The sequence below is a fragment of the Schistocerca nitens genome, chromosome 3 (genome assembly GCF_023898315.1).
Source record: "Schistocerca nitens isolate TAMUIC-IGC-003100 chromosome 3, iqSchNite1.1, whole genome shotgun sequence".
Taxonomy (NCBI): Eukaryota; Metazoa; Arthropoda; class Insecta; order Orthoptera; family Acrididae; genus Schistocerca; species Schistocerca nitens.
In genome coordinates this window covers 91,766,391-91,792,468 of record NC_064616.1, presented here as the reverse complement: position 1 = coordinate 91,792,468, position 26,078 = coordinate 91,766,391, and the positions used below count along the sequence as shown (strand labels likewise).

Below are 26,078 nucleotides of genomic sequence, written 5' to 3'. Positions count from 1 at the left end.
CTGCTGAGGTCATTAGTCCCCTAGAACTTAGAACTAGTTAAACCTAACTAACCTAAGGACATCACAAACATCCATGCCCGAGGCAGGATTCGAACCTGCGACCGTAGCGGTCTTGCGGTTCCAGACTGCAGCGCCTTTAACCGCACGGCCACTTCGGCCGGCTCGCATCTTTTATAACTGGGACACTCGAGTCCTTACAGAGAGGTTGTAAGATGTGTCTAATTGTTAATAACAATTTAATATTACGTCATTTGAAGCAACAGCTGAGGCTAGACCCAGGCAGATATGTAAATACTTTCATTCTTCCATATTTTCTACAATTTTACGCATTTTACCCAATTACGTGAGTTCTGCCTCGACGTCACATCAACGTTGAGATGCGTCGATGTCATGGTACTCTGAGCCAATCACAATGTTGTATCAACCCACGTATTTATTATTGCTAAGCCACCACGTCATTACTGGTGTGTGTGAAGTAATAGTGTATGTGTTAGAAAAGAGCATGTTTGTTGAAATAATGATGTCACAGCAAATTCTATAAGCACTGGAATTTTACTGATCTACAGCCAAAGATACTGTATGTATCGGAAATACCACACCATGACAGATAAACCACCTGGTAAGTCACCACCACCACATTACTACATTGTGACAACATAGCAAAATTTAAATGCTTCCTATCATATACACTATGTGTATATCACAAAAAAATGAGCTCACCTGTGAAAAATATGTCACCTGCAGGGTAGTCAACCTTTGAACTCTAACATGTGGTATATAGCACTGTGCTACACATGCACTATCTATGGTTATATCACACAATCCAATAATGTGATGATGGCTTCCAGGTGGTTTGCCTATCGTGGTGTAGTATTTCTTATACCTATAATATCTTTTCCTGGAAATTGGTAAAACTGCAGTGCTTATAGTATTTACTATGACATCATTTAAACATCCCTGTTCTTTCTAACAAGTATACTACTGTGCGCACACCCTAGTAATGAAGTGGTGGCTTAGCAGTCATACACACAACGGATGGCTTAGAGCAACATGACGTCAATGCAATGCAGTGTGATGTTGATGCGACGCAACTGCCATGTAGAGACAGAAAAGATGTAATTGGGAAAAATGCGCAAAATTGTGGAAAATATGGGAGAATGGGAGTATTTACATATCTGTCTGGGTGTGACCTCTGCTTGTGCCTCGAATGACTTTATGTTAAATTGTTATTAACAAATAGACACATCCTATAACTTCTCCCTGTGGTGCCCACTCAAGTGTTTCAGTTATAGAAGATGAAAATGGGGAGGTGCTTCAAAAGCAACGATAAATAATTCAGACACATGGAGCATTTGTGACTGGCTGAGAGCATCGTGAAAGTGATGCAATGATGGGGACAGTGGAGTGATTCTTGTGTAATTGGATAAAATACGAAAAAATATCAAAAATACGTTAATTTGTGGGAAATACAGTAAAAAATACGAAAATGGGTGAGAAGTGTGTAAAACTTGGAAAATACGAAAAATTTGGAATGTATGGCTAAATACCTAAAATTGTGGTAGACTGAGAGTACTTACGTATCTGACAGGGTGTGGTCTCTGCTGGTGTCTCAAATGATGTGGCATTCAATTGTTATTAACAAACACACCTCAAGTGATGTAACTTAACAAACTGTTGTTAATAAATAGACACAACCTAAAACCTCTTCCTACGCTGCCCAGCTCCAGAGCAAAATTCACCCACTCACGTGACCCAGTTATAAAAAATGAAAATGAGAATGGTGTGCTTCAATTTCACTGGTCCATGGGGGATGGGATGGGATGGGATGGGATGGGATGGGATGGGAGGAGAGGGAGAGGGGGAGGAGTGGAGAGGGTAGGGATTCCCCTGGGTGACTTTGATCTATCCCTCGTGGTCCCCCGGGGAGGGGGGAGGGGGAGTGGAGGGATGGCCTTGAATATAAGGAGCCCAAGTAGGTAACCTGACACTGGATGTGTTAAGATAGTTACCTCGGGCCGAACTGGTACTGAATAACATGTTCAGTGTCACAGAGTGGATTTTTCACATTGCCCTGAATAAATCAGAGCCGAGGGCAAATGCCCACACACACTTTTTCGTTCAATGACGACATTTATTTTTTCAGTTGTTCACACACTGGATACACAATTCAACGGCGACTTTTGGAGACTATACTTACGATGTGCTGCTCACATGTGACTTACAGTTCTTATATTTCTGTCCAAATGGTACGCCAAGCTAAGATGATACGATACTGGTTCCACTGTTATTGCTTCTGTCGCATATGTAAAATAGAAATCTTCTCATAAGTTAATGTTGAAATTATGTTTTTTATTTATATTTTTTCCTTGTGGTCCATTTCTTCTAGGAAATAAATCGCGCGTGCAAAGTTTTATTTGCACTTTTTCTCTTTCTTGTAACTCTCGTTCTTTATAACGAACATTCTTCCTTAACTCGGAAAACAACAAGACGACAGGCTTCATAAGAACGGAAAGCCAGAAAGACGAGCTGTAGATTTTATTTTATTGATATTAAATGGTGCCGACAAAATCTAGAATTAACTGAGGTGGCGACAGCTCTGAGTGATACTGGAGAATTACCGCCTGGAGGAGTTTCGCTCTCACAATTACCACGCGAACTGTGGCAATCCTTTCTGGAGTGAGCCTTGCAGCTAATACGTTCAAGTCACTGCGCCAACCGGTCGCGATTGCAAGTGACCGAGAAATCTATGAGAAGGTAAAACATGTCACAGAGTATCTCAAAGTTCTCTCGAGCTCGGCATAAAATTGTAAAAGAAACTATTAAGATGGATCTTCATTTAAAAGCTTAAGATCACAGTCCGAAGATGCATTTGGGACTTAACCTAAAAATCACGTTTATTAACCCTATTCTTCTCGAAATATAGTGGGATATTTAGAGCATAAATACCCTTACTTGCATAATCTGGTAAGCACAACTTAGAAGCTCAACATTAGACGCGCATGAAATTTATTATCGGCTAGTTGCTAGGGTAAGTATCAAGTTCTATGATATACTTTCTGGATGGTGTGGAAACTGAAAGGTTATTGTTGCCCATTATTGAACTGGCTACTGATTTGCTGCACTGCTACCTATCTATTCGCCATTGGAATCTGTCATAAGCTATGGTGAACTCTTTCATCGAATCATTGTTGCCTACGGTGGTTGACTCTTGACACAGAGGTCCACGATGAACCCAGTGCCTGCAAGACCTCGGAGATAAGGAATATCTAGCGCTGACGGCGCGCGCGCGCTTTACCTCATTTTATGCTGGAATGTCGCGCCAACGGCCAGTAAGATATCTTATAAACTTCCATGTCATGTGACACGACGAACTATTATATAAACCGTGGCAACAGGGGCGCTCTATCTTCAGCACAGCGCCTATCTCTTAATTCAGTTACACATGAGTGAATACGAGGTGTGAGAGAAATGTAAGACATTTTATCTACCAAAGTTTTTATTTTTTTCAAACAGTAATACTGCCCCCTCAAAATAGTTCACTTCGTCAGCTATACACCGGCGGATTCGTCGTTTCCTGTCCCTGTAGGAGCGCTGAAATTCTTCAACTGGTAGGGCCTTTAGCATGTCGGTCACATCTTTTCGAATGCTCTCCAGAGTCCCACAATGACGGCCTTTTAAGAAATTTTTCAATTTCTGGAAAATAAAGTCATAATGACTCAGATCAGGTGATCAGTGGAGCTGTGGAACAACAGGAATATGTTTTGAGATTAAGAAACCCCGTGATGGAGGTGGCCGTGTGACATGAGGCGTTGCCATGATGCAGCATCCATTTGTCTGCTATGTCCCGTCTCACCCCATTCAACCCTTTCGTGAGCCCTTCAAGGACATCTTTGTAAAACATTTGGTTAACACTTTGTCCTGGTGGGACAAAGTCTTTATGCACGATACCCATGCCGTCGAAAAAGCAAATCAGAAATGTTTTGATCTTTGATTTGCTCATTCGAGCGTTTTTCGGTCAAGGAAATGTATTAGTGTGCCATTCTTCACTTTGCCGCTTTGTCTCAGGATCGTACTCAAAAATCCAGGGTTCAACATCTGTGATCACACGACCGAATCATTCGTGGTCATTGGCAATCCTCTGCGTTTCTTCGATTATCCTTCTACACAGTTGTGACGTTTTTCGGTACCAATTTCGCACAAATGTTTCGCACGTGAAAATCTTCGGTAATATGCTGATGTACGGTGAAAGTGTTTAACAGGTCACACATTATCCTCACTGTTAAACTTCGGTCCGATCTCAAAAAGAGCACCCCACGTTCTCGCCGGTTTTGGTAGTTGAGGGTTACTGAACGAGGGGCATCTCCAACGTGTTCTCGGCCTTCTAAAAATGATTTGCGCCAACGGAAACCTTGTCCTCTTGATGAGGAATGTTCCCCATAGGCCTGTTCCAAACTTCAAGGATCACACTCGCCCCAAATTTAACACAAAACTCGAGTGCATAAAGATGCTCTAAATGCCGCTATTCCATCTTCGTAACACAAAACAAAAACACAATTTCACTGATGGCGCTTTCAAAAACCACGTGATGGCTATACGGAACTGAAAGTCGAACTGAGCATCTGAAAGGGATGAACCCAACGGCCTACAAAAGTAGAAAAACAGAGTTGACAGATAGCTTGCAGAGATGTCGGTGTCATTACTTATCTCACACACCTCGTATACTTGGCGAACAAACTAGCTGTAAGTCGTGCTGATCCTCTTACAATTTTGCATATCTACTCACCAATTCCCATCGCAGATACAATATCCTTATGTGGTCTATACCAATGTTCGGTCATTCGCGCATGACGTGTCACGGGCTTTAGGCTTGAAACTGAAAACATGCAGGGGTTAGGCAAAAGTATGGAAACACCGCCAGAAATGCAGATGCTAGCCAAGCCTGCAGGTTGCGTCGTTGTATCTGTGCACAAACGGCACTTGTGCGAGTCTTCAATATGTTGCGAATGTTAGCCGTTGTCAGAACAGTGTTCTGTGTAGTTGTGAGTGCATTACGTCGTAACCGTGTAAATTCGAGCGTGGGCAAATTGTTGGTGCCCGTATGGTGGGAGCTTCCGTAACCGAGGTAGCCGAAGTGTTTGGTATTTCAAGAGGCGCCTTATCCAAGATTTATACCGCACACAGTGGAGGCGAAAAATCATCCGCTAAATCACAATGCGGACGAAAGTGTGTTGAGTAATCGTGACAGACTGTCATTGACGAGGATTGTTACGAAAAATAACACAACGACAGCTTACAAAACTCACAGCATAACTGGATGTCACCCATGCGAACTCTGTCAGCACCGAACAAAACACGAATGGACCTCCATATGCAGGGCGAGCTGAAATTCCAAAACCACTCATCACTGACGCAAATGCGCGTAACATGGAAACATGGTGCCGACGCCATGAAACCTGGACTGTGGAGCAATGAAAGAATGTCATTTGGTTGAATGAATCTTGTTCCACACTGTTTCCAACTTCCGGCCAACTGTTTTCGTCCCAAGAGTGAAACATAGCGGAGGTTCGGTGATTACTGGGGCTGCCATATCGTTGTAATCCACGAGCCACAGGGTTACTCTACAAGATAGAATTGCTTCCAGGGATTATGTAGCCATTTTGGGTGATCAAGTACGTCCCATGATACTACGTTTGTTTCCCTCCGACGATGCTGCGTTCCAAGACGACCGGGACCCTGTTCACACAGCTTGCATCCTCCAGGACTGGTTTTGAGCACGAGGATGAATTGTCGCATCTCCCAGTCCACCACAGTCACCAGAGCTCAATATTACATAGACTCTGAGGTCTGCTTCGAAGAGAAGGGTGTGTGATCCCTATCCACGTGCATCATCGTTATCTGAACGTGATGCTATTCTGCAGGAAGTATGGTATAAATTCCATAAAAACCATGCAGGAGATGTCTCGAATGCCAACGAATTTCCTGCACTGTATTAGGCACGGCAATGCGTTGTGTTCGTAGTGTTTCCATATTTTTGACCGCCCCCAGTATTTATCTATTAGAGTAGCATCAAAACAATCTTCGGAATGAAGACCACAACAACATTTATCCACTACTAGTATGAAAAAAAAGTCACGTTAACTGTGGCTTATGATCCATGTCTGCCAACTCCACCTATTTTTCAGCTAACTCTACCTATTTCTCAACAGATGCAGGACGACCACGGATGTCTAAAGTATGTCACACTTATCTCCTACTGTATAAGCCATGGGCACAGTCTCTCCAATGAAGCAATTATTGATATACATTAGGAAGATTTCCCATGACCATAAATCTACAAACAACTTCGATACTACGAGGGATGGTCTCCTTTCTTCCATCTTCCGATCATTTTCTTAGGAGAATAATCATAAAATTCTTTTCAATGCAGTATATTTTTACAGTCCTTATTAGACGCAGTCAAAGGAAGTTATACAGTATACGGTCAGCGACAAGTTACACAGAGTTGTACTTCGTGATTTCGAATGTAATAAGACATACCCAGATGGCACAACAGCTGGATGGAGCCATCGCGAAGAGGAACTGAGAGATAGAGGCGCAGAGCACTGGTCGATCTGATAAGCTAATGTGATGGCAAGTTCTTACGGATCGGTATGAGATAGCATTTTTCAATACGAGATCAGTCTGTGAGCCGCAAGTGGCGCAGTGATGGATTTCAAACCACAAATGCAGAGCCTGAATTTATTATGAATTGGCCTTTTGACAATGCTTTGTGCGCGTAGGGTCTGGTAGGTGCATCGTTATTCTAATTCCAGGCTAAATTGCAAGCCTTCTAAAACTAGCTCAGCAAAGACCCAGTGACGCATCGTTGTTTTCAAACCACTCTTTGGCTTATTTTATTGTCTACAGAGAAAAATATGTTCCATTTATATCACTCAGAACCAGTTAGCTGCATTCAGGATTGTTAATAGACTGAAAGTAGGAAACTAAATTTCATTACAAGTAGTTTGCTAGAGTCACAGAGAGAGATCGCTTACGACTTTACTATGGATAACAAAGCAGTAGAGCTGAAGTATTAAAGGGGAGCGTATCTAGCACTTTCAACGAACATACACAATCGATGGCTAATTTTACATAATACAGAAAACAAGTTGCGGTCGTTCCAGTGATGCCTATCGGCTGTGGATGACACGGCAGTTGGGCCTTCCGTGCACTGTTCGGACGGAGTAGTAGTAGAAGCTGCGGTCGTGGCCGTACAACATAGATAAGCTATAAGAGAGAAACTGAAATGCCAGTTAGGAACGAAATACACTATGCATCCGCCCCTGGACTACGAAGTGTGACGTCTGTAGCAGAGGAAAGCATCTCTCGACACGACCTGCAGCCATGGCAAGGGCTAGAAATCTCTCTCTATAAATCTCTCGTATCATAACTCATTTACGCACATAATGTCTGTCACACATTTAATAGTTTGGCTCTCATATCAAATGAGTAAATCATTTCGAAATTGTGTTTTAATCCACAAATTAAGTTATTTTTTCAAATTCCTTGGTTTTTTATATAGCTCCATTTACTACCACCTGAGTTGGCTCAGTTTTCACGAGAATTACGATGTTTTCTTCGTAACTCTCTAGAATACTTTCACAACATTTCTATAATCTGCAAACGCCTCTACATCCATTCGTGTACATTGCACATTCCGGCGGACTTGGGCAATTCCAGCAGGACAATGCGACACCCCACACGTCCAGGATTACTACAGTGTGGCTCCCGGAACACACTTCCGAGTTTGAACACTTCAGCTGGCCACAAAACTGCCCAGACATGCACATTATAGAGCACACATATCTGTGGTGCTCTTCAAATGGTTCAAATGGCTCTGAGCACTATGGGACTTAACTTCTGAGGTCATCAGTCCCCTAGAAGTTAGAACTAATTAAACCTAAGTAACCTAAGGACATCACACACATCCATGCCCGAGGCAGGATTAGAATCTGCGACCGTAGCGGTCGCACGGTTCCAGACTGTAGCGCCTAGAACCGCTCGGCCATTCCGACCGGCGGTGCTCTTCAGAATAGATCTCCACTCCCTCGTACTCTTATGGTTTTATGGACAGCCCTGCAGGCTTCATGAGGTCAGTTCCCTCCAGCACTACTTCAGACATTAGTCGAGTACATGCTACGTCGTGCTGCGGCACTTGTGCGTGCTCGCGGGGGCCTTACTCGATATTAGGCAGGTGTACCAGTTTTTTTTCTTTTTTTTGCTCTTCAGTATATAAAGCAAGTCTGAATTGAAAACCGCAACATATGCGTAAAATGACTTCTTAATCACGACTTGTTTCGTGAAATCATAGTCATATTTTCAGTTAACAAACAGCTCACCTTCCAATACGGAACGTCCTTAAAACTCCGTAAGGGAAAATACAAACAGAAGTTATCGTATCTTTCAGGACGAATTTGGCATCACAAACTACGCAACCGTCGTGATTAAAACAAGCAGAGGAAAACGTAGCCCAGACACACATGGCGTCTTCTCAGCCAGCGGCCAAATCATTAGTACATCAGTGATGTGGCACTGCCGGCCGGAGTGGCCGAGCGGTTAAAGGCGCTACAGTCTGGAACCGCACGACCGCTACGGTCGCAGGTTCGAATCCTGCCTCGGGCATGGATGTGTGTGATGTCCTTAGGTTAGTTAGGTTTAAGTAGTTCTAAGTTCTAGGGGACTTATGACCACAGCAGTTGAGTCCCATAGTGCTCAGAGCCATTTGAACCATTCTGATGTGGCACTAGTGGAGCTGGTCACTTCCACAGAAGACGTCTCACGTATGTCCGGGCTTCGTCTTTCTTTGCTGATTTTATTCTTGACAGCTGCGTACATTGTGATGACAATTTCGTCCTGAACGATACGAGGACTTTTGTTATCTAGCATTACGGAGTTTTAAGGACGTTCCGTATTGAAAGGTCAACTGTTCGTTAACTGAAAATGTGGCTATAATGTCACGAAACTAGTCGTCTTTAATAAATCATTCTGACGCAACTGTTGCGGTTTTCATCAATTCAAATATATCGTCACAGCTGTCGTTGCCCCTCATACCAAGTGATTTGTATATGACGTAAGAATCAATAGAGCACTGGTCACACAATGATGTACCTGCGGTCCTTTTCTACCCAGAAGCAGGGATCTTTTCGTTTTATGGAAGCAGAGTAGAAGATGTGTGCCAGGCTTGTCATTTGTAGCCCAAAAATATTTATCGTTGGAAGGAAGTTCTGTGGTTTCTGAAGGATTAGTACCGTCTTTGATTTATATTGCTTCTGATGACAAGAGCCGGCTTACAGATCAACACAGTAAAGTATGAATATTTACGAACAGATTGGATGATAAATATTGTTCAGTTGCTTAATTCATTACTGAAATTTTAACTGTTTAAGTAATTGTTCCAGGTAAATGTTCGATTTTGTCCGCTATCTAAATTGTTCATTTGAGTTTTTCGAAAGACAATTTTCAGTTTTGTCATCAATGTAGCATTTGTATTCAAATACATGTTAAATAGTAAATCAACAAACTGGACTACAAAACTGAGTTTTCACTCGAAACAATTAAAGAAAAAGAAGGCAAAAAATTTCACACAAAAGCTTATTATATGTCTACCATTTCTATGAAGCAACATTAGAGAAATGAAATTAAGGCAACAATAATTAAACAAAAATCAACAATTAAATTTTATAATGAAAATAGAAAGTAGCTGATCTGCTTTTCGGGTCTTTACCTGTTTGTAGACCTTGAAAACGTACAACGTAACACGAAAAATAGATTTCTCCAACCTTAGCTTTCACCCTTTAGCGCCACGTATTCGTAATGCCCAAATAGTTAGATGATCGTCGATTACAAGATGATTTTTGAGCAGTTAAAAAAAAAGAAGAATACTGGTGATCTTTCGTAGCATTCAACCCCTCATTACCTTTCGACAAAAGCATCGAACAGTATACGGACTAAGCTTTCTTCTATTTACCTGTTTTATTTGATGTTTTTGATCTTAATCATCTTGGTACTACCGTAAAAGTCTGAGGGATTCTTCGAATTTATCAGTCTTTATTCGATGTCTAGGTTAATTACTGGAACTGTTATGGTAGAAACTGCGGCAATCTGATGTAAGTGAAGTGCAGATGTTTGGCTTACGGAATTTTAATGCTAGACTCAAATGCGTGTGGGAAAGGATGGGAGCAATACAAACCCCAGTCTCGAAGTGTTACGCGAGTCATGCTGCAGGTATGCGCCTTGCACGAAGATAGATCAACGCTCGAACTCCCGGAACAGCAATTCACCACTGAAAATAGTCCGAAAAGTTTTTCCGGGCGACCGTCTTCCCCCAGCCACAATTAGTACGGCGCAGTAGGTTAATATAGAATCGTCAAATAGTTGTGGTTCTAAGAAAGTTTGCATTCCTTCCAATTCTCTGGTTCGGGACAAACGCAGAGATGTAACAGTGATGCATTCACGGCACCAACAAGAGAAAACGTAATCGTGGGAACCAGAAGAGGTTGAACAGACGATAGTTGGATCACAACACTTCATACAATGAAATCAGCGGCGCTGTCTGACCTTGAAGGCAAATCGAGGAATGAAATTCCCATACGTGTATTGTTGCTCAATAGTGGTCTACAATTGGTTGTGCGCGTCAGAGATAAAATCAGCTCACACTCAGGGAACACTGCTGGCGAATGCAATAACTCCACATTGAACTAACAACTTTAAGAGTCTACAGGGTTTTCCCTAAGGCAGACCCTTCATCGGTGCAGTAGTAATGCTGCGTGGCAGTTGATTCTCCCGAAAAAATGACACCATCAGAAAATAAAGACCGTCTACAGAATACCCTCATAATATTTACTTCTAGTAAACCAACATTCTGCTTGCTTTCCCGCGAAAATCAACAACCACTGACTGGTACTACACACGTATGATTTGTGATAATAGACGTTTAAATTCCGGGAAAATTTACACAGAAAAGTTAGTTGTGAGGAAAATCTTTCAATGAACAAGAAAACAAGCTAACTCGAGTAATTAATAACAAACCGAATGTTTATAGCAAAGAGAGATAAGTGGTTTGTTCAAACCTGGATAATTTTTCCAAAACAAATTAGTAAGAAATGCAAATCGGTTTTGACACTTAATGAGAGAATGTTTACTATTAGATATTGGAGCAATAAATTCGATATACACACAATTGCTTATTAATTTAAGAATTTTCACAAAAAGGTAGTTTTTATTTTTCTACGATTAACAAATAAAATCTTACAATACACTCTTGCCTCAAAGTTTCGCTTCCAACACATTGGAAAAAATTACGTAGGGGGCGTAATTTAATGATATCCCTGTTCTCGGCGCATATTTACACATTATTCCTCTTTATTCACTGCAATGTGTAAATGATGCAGTTACAGCCGTGTTCAATTTTTCCCCTCGAATATTGTTTTTCAGTGAGACTATCTTCAGGAAAGACATAATTGTTGCATGTACTGTTTTCGTCCAATACTTGGATCAGCTGCAATATGACGTCGGCTTAACTAACCACTACGTGGTTTGTAACCAAATGGTGACCAAGCCAAGAGTTTCCCTAGCAACGTAGGCACACCTGCGTAGCATTGCTTCTCGAGGGGAAATAGCTGCAAATACTTTACTACTTTTGGGAAATAAAAGGGGATAGAGTTAACATCAGTACACAATGGACGATCGACTGGGAAAGCCATTTACCGGTGAAATGGAAAGCACTTTCACAACAAGGCTCAAAACCAGTTTGTTTCCGTCGTAAAGTGCATTAGTTTGCGTGTATGAGAGTCCTATAATAACTTCGTGAATGGCAGGCCTAAAAACTAGAAGTTCTGGGGTTCAACCCAGCGCCAGTGCCACGATTTTTTTTAATATAAAAGTGAATCGAACGTGATTAGCGATTTCTCATCGACAATGACGTACTTATTTCTATTGACTGTCCCGCCACGATGATCTAAGCGAAAGGAACTGGTTTCGCCATTTGTCTACGAAATAAAACACTTCCGTTTTCCTTTCGTCGTATGTCTATCGTTAATATTATGCGAGAGCGGCGAAACAGACTATAATTCACCCAAGGTGATACGGAAACATCCCCACTTGGTGGCGTGCAGATTAACTACAGTTGTGCATCAGCATAATATCGCTTTCTGATATGAACATATTAGTGGGTACAAAGGGGAAAGAGCTCCAGAGATATGACTGTTGCGCATTTGCGTCGCCTCAGCAGCACATTCGGATGTACAATTTCTCCCCCTGGGCAACTGAACTGCACAGTGGACTCAGGGCCCTATCCGTATTCATCACCCTCTTCACGGTTTAGAAAGCGACACTGACGTTGTCGAACACATTCTGCATGTCACTCAAAATAAATCTTTGCTATTCGTGGATAAGTAATTAAATTGACATTCGAAAGACACTTGGTGAAGATACAGGGTGTTTCAAAAATGACCGGTATATTTGAAACGGCAATAAAAACTAAACGAGCAGCGATAGAAATACACTGTTTGTTGCAATATGCTTGGGACAACAGTACATTTTCAGGCGGACAAACTTTCGAAATTACAGTAGTTACAATTTTCAACAACAGATGGCGCTGCAAGTGATGTGAAAGATATAGAAGACAACGCAGTCTGTGGGTGCGCCATTCTGTATGTCGTCTTTCTGCTGTAAGCGTGTGCTGTTCACAACGTGCAAGTGTGCTGTAGACAACATGGTTTATTCCTTGGAACAGAGGATTTTTCTGGTGTTGGAATTCCACCGCCTAGAACACAGTGTTGTTGCAACAAGACGAAGTTTTCAACGGAGGTTTAATGTAACCAAAGGACCGAAAAGCGATACAATAAAGGATCTGTTTGAAAAATTTCAACGGACTGGGAACGTGACGGATGAACGTGCTGGAAAGGTAGGGCGACCGCGTACGGCAACCACAGAGGGCAACGCGCAGCTAGTGCAGCAGGTGATCCAACAGCGGCCTCGGGTTTCCGTTCGCCGTGTTGCAGCTGCGGTCCAAATGACGCCAACGTCCACGTATCATCTCATGCGCCAGAGTTTACACCTCTATCCATACAAAATTCAAATGCGGCAACCCCTCAGCGCTGCTACCATTGCTGCACGAGAGACATTCGCTAACGATATAGTGCACAGGATTGATGACGGCGATATGCATGTGGGCAGCATTTGGTTTACTGACGAAGCTTATTTTTACCTGGACGGCTTCGTCAATAAACAGAACTGGCGCATATGGGGAACCGAAAAGCCCCATGTTGCAGTCCCATCGTCCCTGCATCCTCAAAAAGTACTGGTCTGGGCCGCCATGTCTTCCAAAGGAATCATTGGCCCATTTTTCAGATCCGAAACGATTACTGCATCACGCTATCTGGACATTCTTCGTGAATTTGTGGCGGTACAAACTGCCTTAGACGACACTGCGAACACCTCGTGGTTTATGCAAGATGGTGCCCGGCCACATCGCACGGCCGACGTCTTTAATTTCCTGAATGAATATTTCGATGATCGTGTGATTGCTTTGGGCAATCCGAAACATACAGGAGGCGGCGTGGATTGGCCTCCCTATTCGCCAGACATGAACCCCTGTGACTTCTTTCTGTGGGGACAGGTGTACCGCCAGAATCCAGAAACAATTGAACAGCTGAAGCAGTACATCTCATCTGCATGTGAAGCCATTCCGCCAGACACGTTGTCAAAGGTTTCGGGTAATTTCATTCAGAGACTACGCCATATTATTGCTACGCATGGTGGATATGTGGAAAATATCGTACTATAGAGTTTCCCAGACCGCAGCGCCATCTGTTGTTGAAAATTGTAACTACTGTAATTTCGAAAGTTTGTCCGCCTGAAAATGTACTGTTGTCCCAAGCATATTGCAACAAACGGTGTATTTCTATCGCTGCTCGTTTAGGTTTTATTGCCGTTTCAAATATACCGGTCATTTTTGAAACACCCTGTATATGGTTCTCTTCTAAATTGTATGCACATTAACGATGGAAAGGAATGTGTGTAAATTCCTAAGGGACCAAACTGCTGAGATCATCGGCCCGTAGACTTACACACTACTTAAACTAACTTACGGTAAGAGCAACACACACACCCATACCGGAGGGAGGACTCGAACCTCCGGCAGGAGGGGCCGTGCAATCCGTGACATGGCGCCTCAAACCGCACGGCCATCACACTCCGTAGGATGGCTTGCAGAGTACAGATGTAGCTTTAGATACAGCAGGAAACAAAACCACACACTGCAGTTACCCACGCCATATTTATGCGTCATCCAGAGTTCAGAGGCACTCATGTAAAAATCATCTATTTGACACGTCCCACATTCTCACAAGGCAAAGCGTTGAGTAATAGCTTTTAGTCAACTGCTTAACACGTACTGCGTTTGTCGTCAGTCAATCTAATATTACGAACTGTATAATCTCTAGTGCGTGCTAATTCTTGCTGAAGCACTACCACTGCTCAACTATTTGCTCAATGCAGAGTGATATGTAACTACGAGGAACATACAGTGCACTAGTTCACGGAAAGCATTGTCTCAAAACCGCAGGAGAGATTACATTTTAACGTCTCGTCGACGAGATCATAAGAGACGGAAAACAGTCACAAAGAGGTGAAGGAAACCTGCCGTTGCCTCTGGAACCATTCCGACATTTGCCTTATTTATGGGATTCAGGGAAACTACAGTAAACCTAAATCTGGGTGGGCGGACGGAGACTTTTAACATCGACCTTCCGATTACGAGTCCAATGTGTCTAAAGCCGTCGGCACACGGACCGTGCATCCGAACGTTGAGCGTTGAGCGTGCCGAGTTTCTGACGTCATAGCGTGGAATAGCACGTTCGGGAGTCTTTCCGAACGTGCAGAGCAATATCTGGCATGTCAGATATTAAGAGCGTGGGTCTGAGCGTTGACCAATGAGATGGCACAACGCCACCTACGTCACACGCACGCCGTCCCCCTTCGGTACAGAGTTGTGAGGCGCCATATTGGCATTCATTTGAAGCCTACAAGTATATATGCCATTTCTGAGCACCAGCAAATTGAGAATCGTTGGAAAACCCGTTGTTAAATCTGTGATTCGTTCCAATAAAATAATGAGAAACATCATATTCGTGGCAAAAGAATTATTGTAACTTGCGTATTATGAGAGTAGGCAATTTGAAGGCAGCGACATACTGAAGATTCACCCAAAACGTATTGTTCTTGGCACAATTTCTTATAATTAAATTTCAGTTAGTAACATATCTACGATTAAGGTTTCCAGCAAAGGGTAACATAATATATTACATATACTGTATGATGTTCGTTCAGCGTAATGAGTACCGTCACTGTCCTGGAAAGAGTAGTTAGTTAAGGGCGGCGGTTCGCGACTCGACACTTCCAAATTTTTTTTCCTAACATTCGCGTTTTTATTAGTTTCTGATGCTTTATTATTACTTTAATATAAATATATACTATATTTGATGTTACGTACATATAAGTTCTCCTTTTTTTGAGGGGTGACTTTGTTCGATTGGCTTAATCTACAGGACAGCTTGCGCTACTTGTACAAAGATATTTTGCTCCTTTTTGTTTTACGCTTCGCAATTCACATGTTGCAAAGATTCTGCTACTGGGTAGGAACAGCGATCAAGTAAGACTGACCTTGGGGTTTTACTAAAATGTGAGAATGATGAAATAATGTTTATCTTATGCGGAAAAGTATTCCAAATTTGTAATGCACTGTTTGTAATGGAACTTTTGTAAGCCTGTGTCCTCATTGATTGGACATGGTACTTTCCTTTTCGTGGACAATGGAGCAAATATGCGTTTTAATACACCTAACGTGGGAATTTTACGCGCTCCCGTTGAGTAAACAGTTTTATTTACGAACTAGAAACATCCCTCAACTGCCGCTGGAGTGCGTTGCGATCGCGTATACCACGTTGGGGCCCACGTACCGTATGCACAAGTTGCATCGTTCCTGAGCGTTCAGCAGCACGTTCAACTTGGCACGCTCAACGTTAACGTTCGACAGCAAGGTCCGTGTGCCGACGGCTTAACAGTGTGTCACCTCGTTCAGTCCCTGGAAACGAAAGACGCATTTGACATTCTCGTCTCCACTCATGTTCTGCGTCAGCGGAAGACAACGCGTCTTCCTAAACACAATGAAGGATTTTCTTCCGTAAACAAACACGGATTTTTGTTGTAATCAGTTTACTATTGCTACATTACTCGAAGAACATGTGTGTGTGTGTGTGTGTGTGAGAGAGAGAGAGAGAGAGAGAGAGAGAGAGAGAGAGAGAGAGAAAGACATGCTTTCTCCTTTTCTCCTGCGAGAAGCAAAAGGCGATCACTATTTGTCTACGGGACGTAACTTACGCACTCTTGAATTGTTGTTCCCAACCGACTGTAAGGCAAGTCATGATTTCTGTACACGAGTAAGCTGAAGCTGAAATATTCGGTAAGTAGAAATAGCTCTTAAAATGTTTTGGTTTAGTACAATGGTGGCTTACAACATATTTGCTTTGGTGCAGCAGCTCATCTCTGACATCTGATGCATTACAATTATATCGGGATTCCGCATACTCTGACAATAAGAAGTTCTCTGTACAAAGGGACCACACATAGCTCAATGAAATTTTAATTCTGTCAGTCAAGTTCATTTAAATGTATCAGTGTTTAGTTAAATTTAAAGAAACTATTATACAACTGGCTTCAGCCGTGAGGGCTTATCCCAGGAGGAGCCTTCAGTATCCAAATCAACATACGGATAAACTAGTTAAAGGACGTGCTATCGTTCGGTTAGTGCGGATGTGTAACGTCATCTGTTTAGCAGCACCAACACCATTATCATATGCGCTAGCTGTTACAGGGTCTGTGGTACAACAGAACTATACCGACACGACTGCGAGAGAGCCATTCTCCTTGTAAGGATAGGTATTAGTTTACATACGGTCAATTCAAATATAACGTAGGAACAGTCAGTGACATGCGCTTTTTTTTTTTCCCTGACGTTTGTGAAAGAATTGAAACTTTTTCAAATGACACCGTAACTGGCTGGAACTGTCAAATTCTTGGTTTATTCTCAGTACAATAGTCAAATTTCGGCTTTAAGCCACTTTCATGCGCACTAGATACAAATTATGACTGCGAAGTCATCCAGGATAGCAAATATTACCATATTGGCCTGTTGCAGTGTCTCGTATATAAATCCACGTCTGTTTGTAGGCGGTTACTGAATTATTTTAAAATCTTCTAGCTATTGTGGTCCTACGTTCTGCGAAAATTATAGAAATCTCTTAATCCTTTTGGGTTAGGACTACTGGAAAGGAAATAAACTACTTCGGAAACTACGCAAATTAATTAAATAAAGCAGTTTTATACTCTCTGACTTATGAAGACTGCAGAAAAGATTTTTTGGGACTGATAAAGAGTCTTACACGTTCACACGCACAAGGCCACAAATTTTTAACAATTGTATCAAAGCAGAAAGGAATGAAAAACGACAAATCACACGTGCTTTATCAGATATACCACAGACGATAACTAGCCACAAGTTGTAACTCTTGTAACGAACACACGTGAATAAAAATGATGCAGTAGCGGAACACAACGCCTTGTACACACTTCACACACATCCCACGCGTAACGTTTACGAACATTCGAGAACAAAATCGTTTTCGAAATGTAGATATATATTAGGAAGATGGACGCACAGATAGAGTGAAACATGCAGAAACAAGAAGAATCCGTACCCGCGCGAGAGAAGGAGCGAGCCGTGAAGTTATACGCGGTATCCGCGCGCTGCGACGCCACTGACTCCGGCGCGGCGGCGAGCGCTTCTTCCGGACATCCCCCCCCCCCCCCCCCCAATCGCCGCCTCCCTACATCCACCACCGCGCCTTCGCGACACTCGGTGGAGCACGTCAGGCGACTTGACGATAGCAGCATGCCGCCCACCCTTAGGCGCCCGACCGGCTAAATGCCGTCCGTGTGGGCGAACGGAATCCTCACGGTGACGCAATGCTACGCTACTGGACAGGAAAAAAGTTCGCTACGCAGGAAGACATCAACATTGCGCAAAAACTTCGGGCCCCTTTGACACGTTCCGTGTCACTGCAGCCTCTAATGTCTAGTTCAATGTGTGTGATTCTATTACATTAGCCTTTCTTCTTGTTTCTCTAGATTCGTCACTATTCTATCAATAATTCCTAACAAATGCGGTACTGGAAGATAATATACACATCAGTTAAAGACAAATGATGTTCATCGTGTAAAACGGGACCACCAGATAAATTTCTTCAAGTCTCCTGACAAGTATTGACAAATACACGCCCATGTTGTGTGTGAACACTCGTCAGAAACGGGCGCACCGAGGTACGGTATCCACTTCTAGCTCCTTAGTCAAATGCTCAAATATCAAATTATAAACCTCTATAGTGACGATTACTTATCTCCAAAAATACATTTTTTACTCAAGACCGTAACGTGGTTTATGCAACATACAATACTAAAAAAAAAGAAAAAAGAAAATGAAAATAAAAAAAAGGAATACGTATTACAATTTTTCAAGGGTTCCCTAAATATATTGAGTGCTCTAGGACGAAACAGGCATGTAGTAAAAGTGGTTATATTACTATTTTTCCTCCAAGGGAAAGCATAACAATACATATGCAGCAGTGGAAATCAGTATCAAGACGACGTTCCTACGACAGTAATAGTACAATGTCTGCGGCATAATGCATCCAATTTTTTATGAAAATAGTGGATACATATTAGACATAAACATTCATGACGGAATTACGGTTTCTCTTATAACACTAGTAACAAAATACGGCGGAAGCATTTCCTGGGCGATACTGCACTGTTACTTGTCCAACCTCAGTTCTTCCTAATTACCTCAAAAATTCTCTTCGGCATTGATTTTTTTAGGGTTCGTAGCTCTTGCAGAGAAATTATCGCCCACTCTTCTCGTATCGCACTTTCCAGCTCGCGTACGGCCTCAAATTGCCTTGCACTGCGATAAACGTGCCTTGCAAGTATTCGCCGTAGTTTCCCCACGGGGTTTACATCCGGGCTACGTGCAAGCCATGGTAAGACATCGATATCTTTACCTTCGAATCGCTTTTTGTTTGTAGCAGAAACATGCACAGATGCATTATCTTGTTGAAACATTAGACTTTCGTTCCCGAGGTCCTCGTGCATTCTAATCAACTGTGACTAGCATTTCTGTGTATACTTTAAAGTTCATTGTAGTGATTTACCTTTAACGCATAAGGTTGCCCAAATCATAACGCTTCCACCACCAAAATTCCTGTTCATTCTTACCTGCTACTCTGTTCTCAGGTCATGCCAATAATATTTATATCCACCCGGCCCATCTAAATTAAACTACTTATCACTGAAGATCACTTTATCCCATTCTGAAGTCCATGACATGTTTTTCAGCAAACTCCAACGTAGCCTGTTAATGTTTGGAAGTTAGAGCAAATTTCTGCAGTCGTTTCTTGAATGCAATCTGTTTGTCATTTGACAAAATTTGTCGTACACATCTGGCAGTTACTGACAACTGCATATCAGCAACTTCTTGAGAAGAAAAACGGTTTTGTGGTCCTTGCTTTGCACAAAAGTAAGTTTCGCTGCCTCAAATAATTTTCTACTTACGCCACATTTTACGTTCTGTCCATATCGTGCGCCTAATGTAACGAAATTACCAATCACTGTACTTGAACAGTTCAACTTCTTGGCGATTTGACTGTTAGAAAGCCCCATTTCTATGCACGATCAGATGTTTGCTTTTTCACCTCATCCGTTCCTCGCGTGCATTTATATTGAGTTCCACCTTCTACCAGCTGAATCGTTGATGTCTTGTTATACTGTATTACTGACATCAAATGTGATACCATCTAACTGCATTTGTTAGTATATTGGCTCACATACTATTGCATATATACTGTGCACAGTTATTCCAGCCGACAATGTTAATTTTCCTACAAATACCGATGCCTTTATACTGATTTCCGTTACCAGATGGTCTCCATTCCCAGGATATACCGCTTTTTGAAACATTGATAAATAGGAACGCTGCAGGTGCTAACTGATTAACATAATGTGTTTTATCTTCAATTTCCGTCATATTCAGAAATGTCGAGCATCCAGGAATTTTGCAGTTCGTTCATACTGATGGTGTACATTAATTTACAAGCATTTTAAAACCTAGCTAGTAATTCTTTCCTTCTTTGTGCTCTATGCCTGTAGGCTTCGGTCATCAATCAGCCGCACTAACAATCTAGTGGGGAACTGGAGAATTGAGAAATGAGTTTGATGGCCATGTAACGAGACCACTACGTGTACACCCTAAGTTCCACAGCTGAACCTGTATCATTTGTGGAGAGGAATGTTCACAAGGTCTCTCTTTTAACAAGTGAGTTTTCGACATTCTTTTAAAGGAACAGTCTCCAAGCACTAGACTTTTCGAATGGCCAACGTGGCAAATGCCATGAGTTTCTGGGAAGCAGTTGAGAGTATATGATTTATGCGCTTTAGAATGACTCATACTACCATGGGTTGAGTATGTCAGTTTTCTCCCGAAACAAGAAATTTCTTCCCCTGGTATTTAAGGCTCCGACTCTAACAATATTGAAGGAACAACATTACCTCCCTTTAATAACAACGTGAGGGTAAACAAGCAGCGACCTCTTTCAAGGAACCATTCATCATGATAGCACACGAAAATTTCAATCCCACTCCTGTCAATTACAAGTAAATATATTATATATATTTACCCGAGAGCTCATCAATGAAATTCACTGTAAAAGTCTGCACTCCCATACAGAAAATACATTTTTCCGAATGGTTTTTAAAGACAGTCTGGGTATGTGCTGTTATTTGTCTTTATACATTGCCTGCGATTTAAATTTATCTATCACACGACAAAATTACGTTTATAGATAACGAGATCTGTTAAGTCGCCAGTCAAACTCACAATAACATCAGTTCGTCACAGATGGCAATCTCAACAATAACGTAATTAATGAAGGTCGCACACAACATAACATTATACAAAATAAAGTAACAATCACAAGAGTTGACACTGCCTTTAGTCCTATTTTCGTTCTAATGACTACTGCATATTTGTATTCCATAGAACTGAATACAAGTCCCAACAGATGATGGCACAAAGGTGCTGAATCATGTTTGCGCACTAAAAGGGACAAGTGTTTGCATAATAGGCGGCTCTTAATTCCCATAATTTAGTCTGGATTTATAGACTGACATTAATCAACTGAACAATCGAGCAAGCTATGGGAAAGACGATGCAAAGACTGCGTTTTATTGGCAAAAAGTTACAAGACACAACAAATCTATTAAAGAGACTGCCTACATGACACTTGTCCGTCCTTCTCTGGAGTGTTGTTGCACGGTATGTGATCCTTATCAGATCGAATTGACGGACGACATTGAAAAAATTCAAAGAAGAGGGGCCTCGTTTTGTACTGTTGCGAAATACGGGAGACAGTGTCACTGATATGATAAGCTAGTTGGGGCGGCTATCATTAAAGCAAAGGCGTTTTCCGTTGCGGTGATAACTTAACTAAATTTTAATCACGTGCTTTTTCCATTGAATACGAAAATATTTTGTCGATTCCCATCTACATATGAAGAAATGACTGCCGAGATAAAATAGTAGAAACGATATCTCGCACGGAAAGATTATGGTGTTCATTTTTGCCACGTGCTATTCGAGAGAAATAGTCTGAAATTGGTTCTCTGAACCCTCTGATGCACTGGGTGGTTATAATTAAAGTGCAGTTTCTTGCAGAGGTCAAGTGTGGCAGTGAAACTTGGTAGATATTCTAATGCGTTAATACGGGGCCGATTTATGTCGGAAAAAATTAGTTTCAATTTCAGCCACCAGGTGCAAACTTGGCGATGTGAATGCAAAAAAGACTTACAGAAATGTTTCCACATGCAATGGGTTACGAACGAAACGTGGGCAGAAAAGGTCAAACAAGTTAGAAAGGCACGATGTCGATTTTATTATTAATCGGCGCTTACCCAATTTGTTCTATTTGAGGACCGGAGACGTCAACGAGATGCTGCATCCGTAAAACGACGTGATCGAGAATTGCTCGCAGCAACTCCGGTTGAATGTGAACAACGTGTTCCTCTATACTGGCCTCAGATAGGGCAGAGCCCAAACATATCCCACTAAACGCGTTCTGTCAGATACCCCCAGAACCAAAAGTCACACGGATTCAGATCAGGTGATCTTGCAGGCCACACATCTGGAAAACCTCTGGAGATAGCACGTTCGTGAAAGGTTGCATTAAGAAGATTTTTCACTCGGCAAGCGACATGAGGTGTTTCCCCATCATGCACGAAAACAGTAGTTTCCACACAGTTGCGCGCTTCCAAAGCAGGAATCACATGCTGCAGAAGGAAGTGTCGACAAGGTCCAGACGTCACGGTATACATGACAGGCCCTCTGGGGATATTTTCTTCAAAGAAGAACGGACCGAGAATCAATGTGCTTGTGAATAAAAACCACACAGGCAAATACGGCAAGTGCAGTGGCTCTGGGTGCACAACGCGCGCTTTTACAGTACCCCAAATTCGGCACTTCTGTGTATTCACCACACTCTGCAGTGTAAAATATGCCTCGTCAATCCACAGAATATTTCGCGATCACATTACTTCAACTTCGTACGTGCCAAAAACCAAGAGCAAATTCAAAACGCTGCTACGGATCATAAGGTTTCAACCGCTGCACTGTCTGCATCTTGTACGGATACCAGTGTAAAATAGACCGCAAAAACTTCTGTAATGTTGAGCACGGTATGGACAATTTCCGTGACGTTGCACTAGCACTAGCCGCAGCACCTGCTGCACGGACAGTTACAGCAACAACTGCTTCCACCGAGATGGGACGCCTTCCTCTTCCAGGTAGGGGGCACCAGGCTCACCCATGTCATTATCATCTCCTTTAAACCAGTCAACGACAACGGACCTCTCCTCAGTCGGCGATACTCTCTCATTGCAGCACTGTAATTGCTGCCGTTCATACAAACTAGTTTCACTAACAGCACACGGGCTCTGTTATCCATAGCCATAGTGCTCACTCACGTTACGGCTTGTCAAATGACTTCGTGGATGTTACACTGTCACACAAACTGTTCACAGCGCCAGATTTTCACCTGGTGGCAAAACTGTAACTATATCTTTTTTCAGCATAAATCGGTTCCGCATTAGTATATGTACTAAGTTTCGCTGACATACGCTAATTACAGCCCACACTAGATCTCCGCGAGTAGCTAAACTTTCTTCTTCTTCTTCATGTGCCGTCTCCTCTAAGAAGGTTGGCTGTCATCATGGCAATTTCTGATCTTGATTTGGCCGATCTAAGGAGTTCTGACGTTGAACAGTTGTACCAATTTTTTAGATTGTCAATCCAGGATGTCCGTCTTCTACCCCTCGTTCTCTTCCCACAAATTTTCCCTTCTAGTATTATTCGCAATATTTTGTAATTTACTCCCCTAATAACATGGCCTAAATATTGTAGCTTCCTTACTTTAATAGTTTTAATTAATTCTTTTTCCTTTCCCATTCTTCTTAGGACATCTTGATTAGTAATCCTCGACACCCAACTAATTCTAAGTATTCTTCTATATGCCCACAGTTCAAAAGCTTCTAAACTGTTCATGTCCTTCTTTTTCAATGTCCATGCTTCCATTCCGTATAATAATTTTGAGAATACATAGCATCTTAGCAACCTCATTTTTGTGTTTAAACAAATGTCTCTCGAACAGAATGCATTTTTCATCTTATTAAAGATACTTCTGGCCTGTCCTATTCTCGATTTAATTTCTTCTGAGCTTTCAATCTCCTCATTTACAATTGTTCCGAGATATTTAAATTTACGTACTTAATCGACTCTTTCCCTATTGCTTGTAAGATTTTCTTGTTGGTGTGTTTTAGATATCACCATGAACTTAGTCTTGCTTACGTTAAGAGTCAAGCCAAATTCTTCACTTTTTTCTGCGACTTTGTCAAGAAGTAATTGTAGATCTTTGAGGTTTCCAGCTAGTAGTACAGTGTCATCAGCAAACCTAACATTGTTAATGTTTAGCCCATTCACTTTAATGCCAGCTATTTCATCTGATAGAGCTGCCTGGATTATGTCTTCTGAATACATATTAAACAATAAGGGTGAGAGAACGCAACCTTGTCTCACACCCCTCTTTATTTCTATATCATTCGATAATTCATTTTCTACCTTCACGGTTGCGGTTTGATTGTAGTAGAGGTTGTATATAATGCGGATGTCTTTCTTATCAAGTGTTTTCTTTTCTAACAATTCTATGAGATGATCATGACGAACTTTGTCAAATGCTTTATTATAATCCAGAAAGCACACATATAGTGGCTGGTTAACCTCCATACATCGTTGCGCTAATATGTTAAAAGCAAACAATGCTTCTCTTGTACCGAGGGAACTTCTAAAACCGAATTGTGTTTCACTTATACCTTCTTCTACTTTTTTGTATATTCGTTGGTGTATAACTTTTAGAAATATCTTTAAGGTGTGACTCATTAAGCTTATTGTACGGTGATCATTACAAGTTTTGGCATTAGCCTTTTTGGGTAATGTAACAAAGGTAGATGTCAACCAATCCCTAGGAATAATTCCCGAATTATAAATATCATTAAACAATTGTACAAATATATCTATATGGTCTATTCCTATGAGTTTCAGGATGTCATTTGGTATCTTATCCGTTCCAGGGGCTTTTCCTGTCTTCGATTTGTTGATAACATGTAATATTTCTTCTTTCGATATGCTTGGTCCTCGTTCTCCAATCATGTTATCATAAAATTTTTGATCTTTTCTTGTGTCTTCAAATAGTTCTTTGACATATTCTGTCCACCTGTCCAGTTTACCTTTAACATCAGGAATTATTTTGTCATTTTTATCTAACAATAAACTTGTACTTTTCTTTTTATTAAGTCCAGCTAAATCTTTAACTTTTTTGTGTAAGTTGAAACTATCATGTCTTGTTTCATAACTCTCAATTTCAGAGCATTGTTCCTCGTACCATTCTTCTTTTGCTCGCCGTGTTTCTTTTCGTATTTCTGCATGTAATCTTTTATACTCACTTTCATCTCTATTTTTAAGTATTCTTCTTTGTTCCATCAATTGTAATATCTTCTCTGTCATCCACTTCGTTTTCATGTTGTCGTGTTTGGTCACCATTATGTTTTTACATGCATTATTTAATGTGTCTTTTATAAGTTCCCATTTGCCATCAATATCTTCTGTTTGATTATTCTTTATCCTAACTAATTCCTTATTAATCTCTTCAGAAGTCTTTTGTTTAGTCAAGGGGTCTCTTAGAATAGTTGTATTTATATAGTCCTTCTTTTGTTTCTTTTGTATGGCTTTCAGTTTCACATGGAACTTTGCTACTAAAAGGTTATGATCAGAAAATATATCAGCTCCCGGATATGTTTTCACACCATGAATAGAATTTTTGTACCTCTTGTTTATAAGTATGAAATCAATTTGATTTCTGCAAACTTCTTCATTACAGTCTCTTGGTGATTTCCAAGTATAAAGTCTTCGTTTAGGGAGTTTAAAAAATGTGTTTGTAATAGACAGATTGTTTTCCTGGCAAAATTGTGACAGCAAATCTCCTCTTTCATTTCTTGTTCCTAAACCAAAAGGTCCAATAAGATCACCTTCACTTCCTTCACCTATTTTGGCATTAAAATCTCCCATGATGATAATAATGTCTCTGATATTTTGAGGTTCCTATTGCTTGTGTTAATTCTTCATAAAATTTTCCTATTTCTTCTTGTTCTTTGTCGGCTGTTGGAGCATAGATTTGGATTAAATTAATATTTGTTTGTTTCGTTTGTAAATGTAGACTGATTACTCTATCTGAGATTGGTAAAATGCTTTTGACAGATTTACTAGCATACTCATCTAAAATTATTCCTACCCCATTCCTGTGCTGGCTATCAGAATTTCCCGAGTA

At 41.4% G+C, this 26,078-nt stretch overlaps 1 protein-coding gene across 6 annotated transcripts in view; it reads right to left on the bottom strand.

The window, feature by feature from the left end:
• The window catches only part of LOC126248069 (guanine nucleotide-releasing factor 2), a 463,467-nt gene that overhangs the window by 242,466 nt on the left and 194,923 nt on the right, over positions 1–26,078 (bottom strand). The window contains exon 1 of one of the 6 annotated variants that reach the window (XM_049948718.1): positions 17,796–17,841. The exons of the other annotated variants lie outside the window; for them this stretch is intronic. The gene's annotated coding sequence lies outside the window, so the exon portion shown is untranslated. Of the gene's footprint in view, positions 1–17,795; positions 17,842–26,078 lie in introns of those variants that run through there. 6 annotated transcript variants of the gene reach the window in all.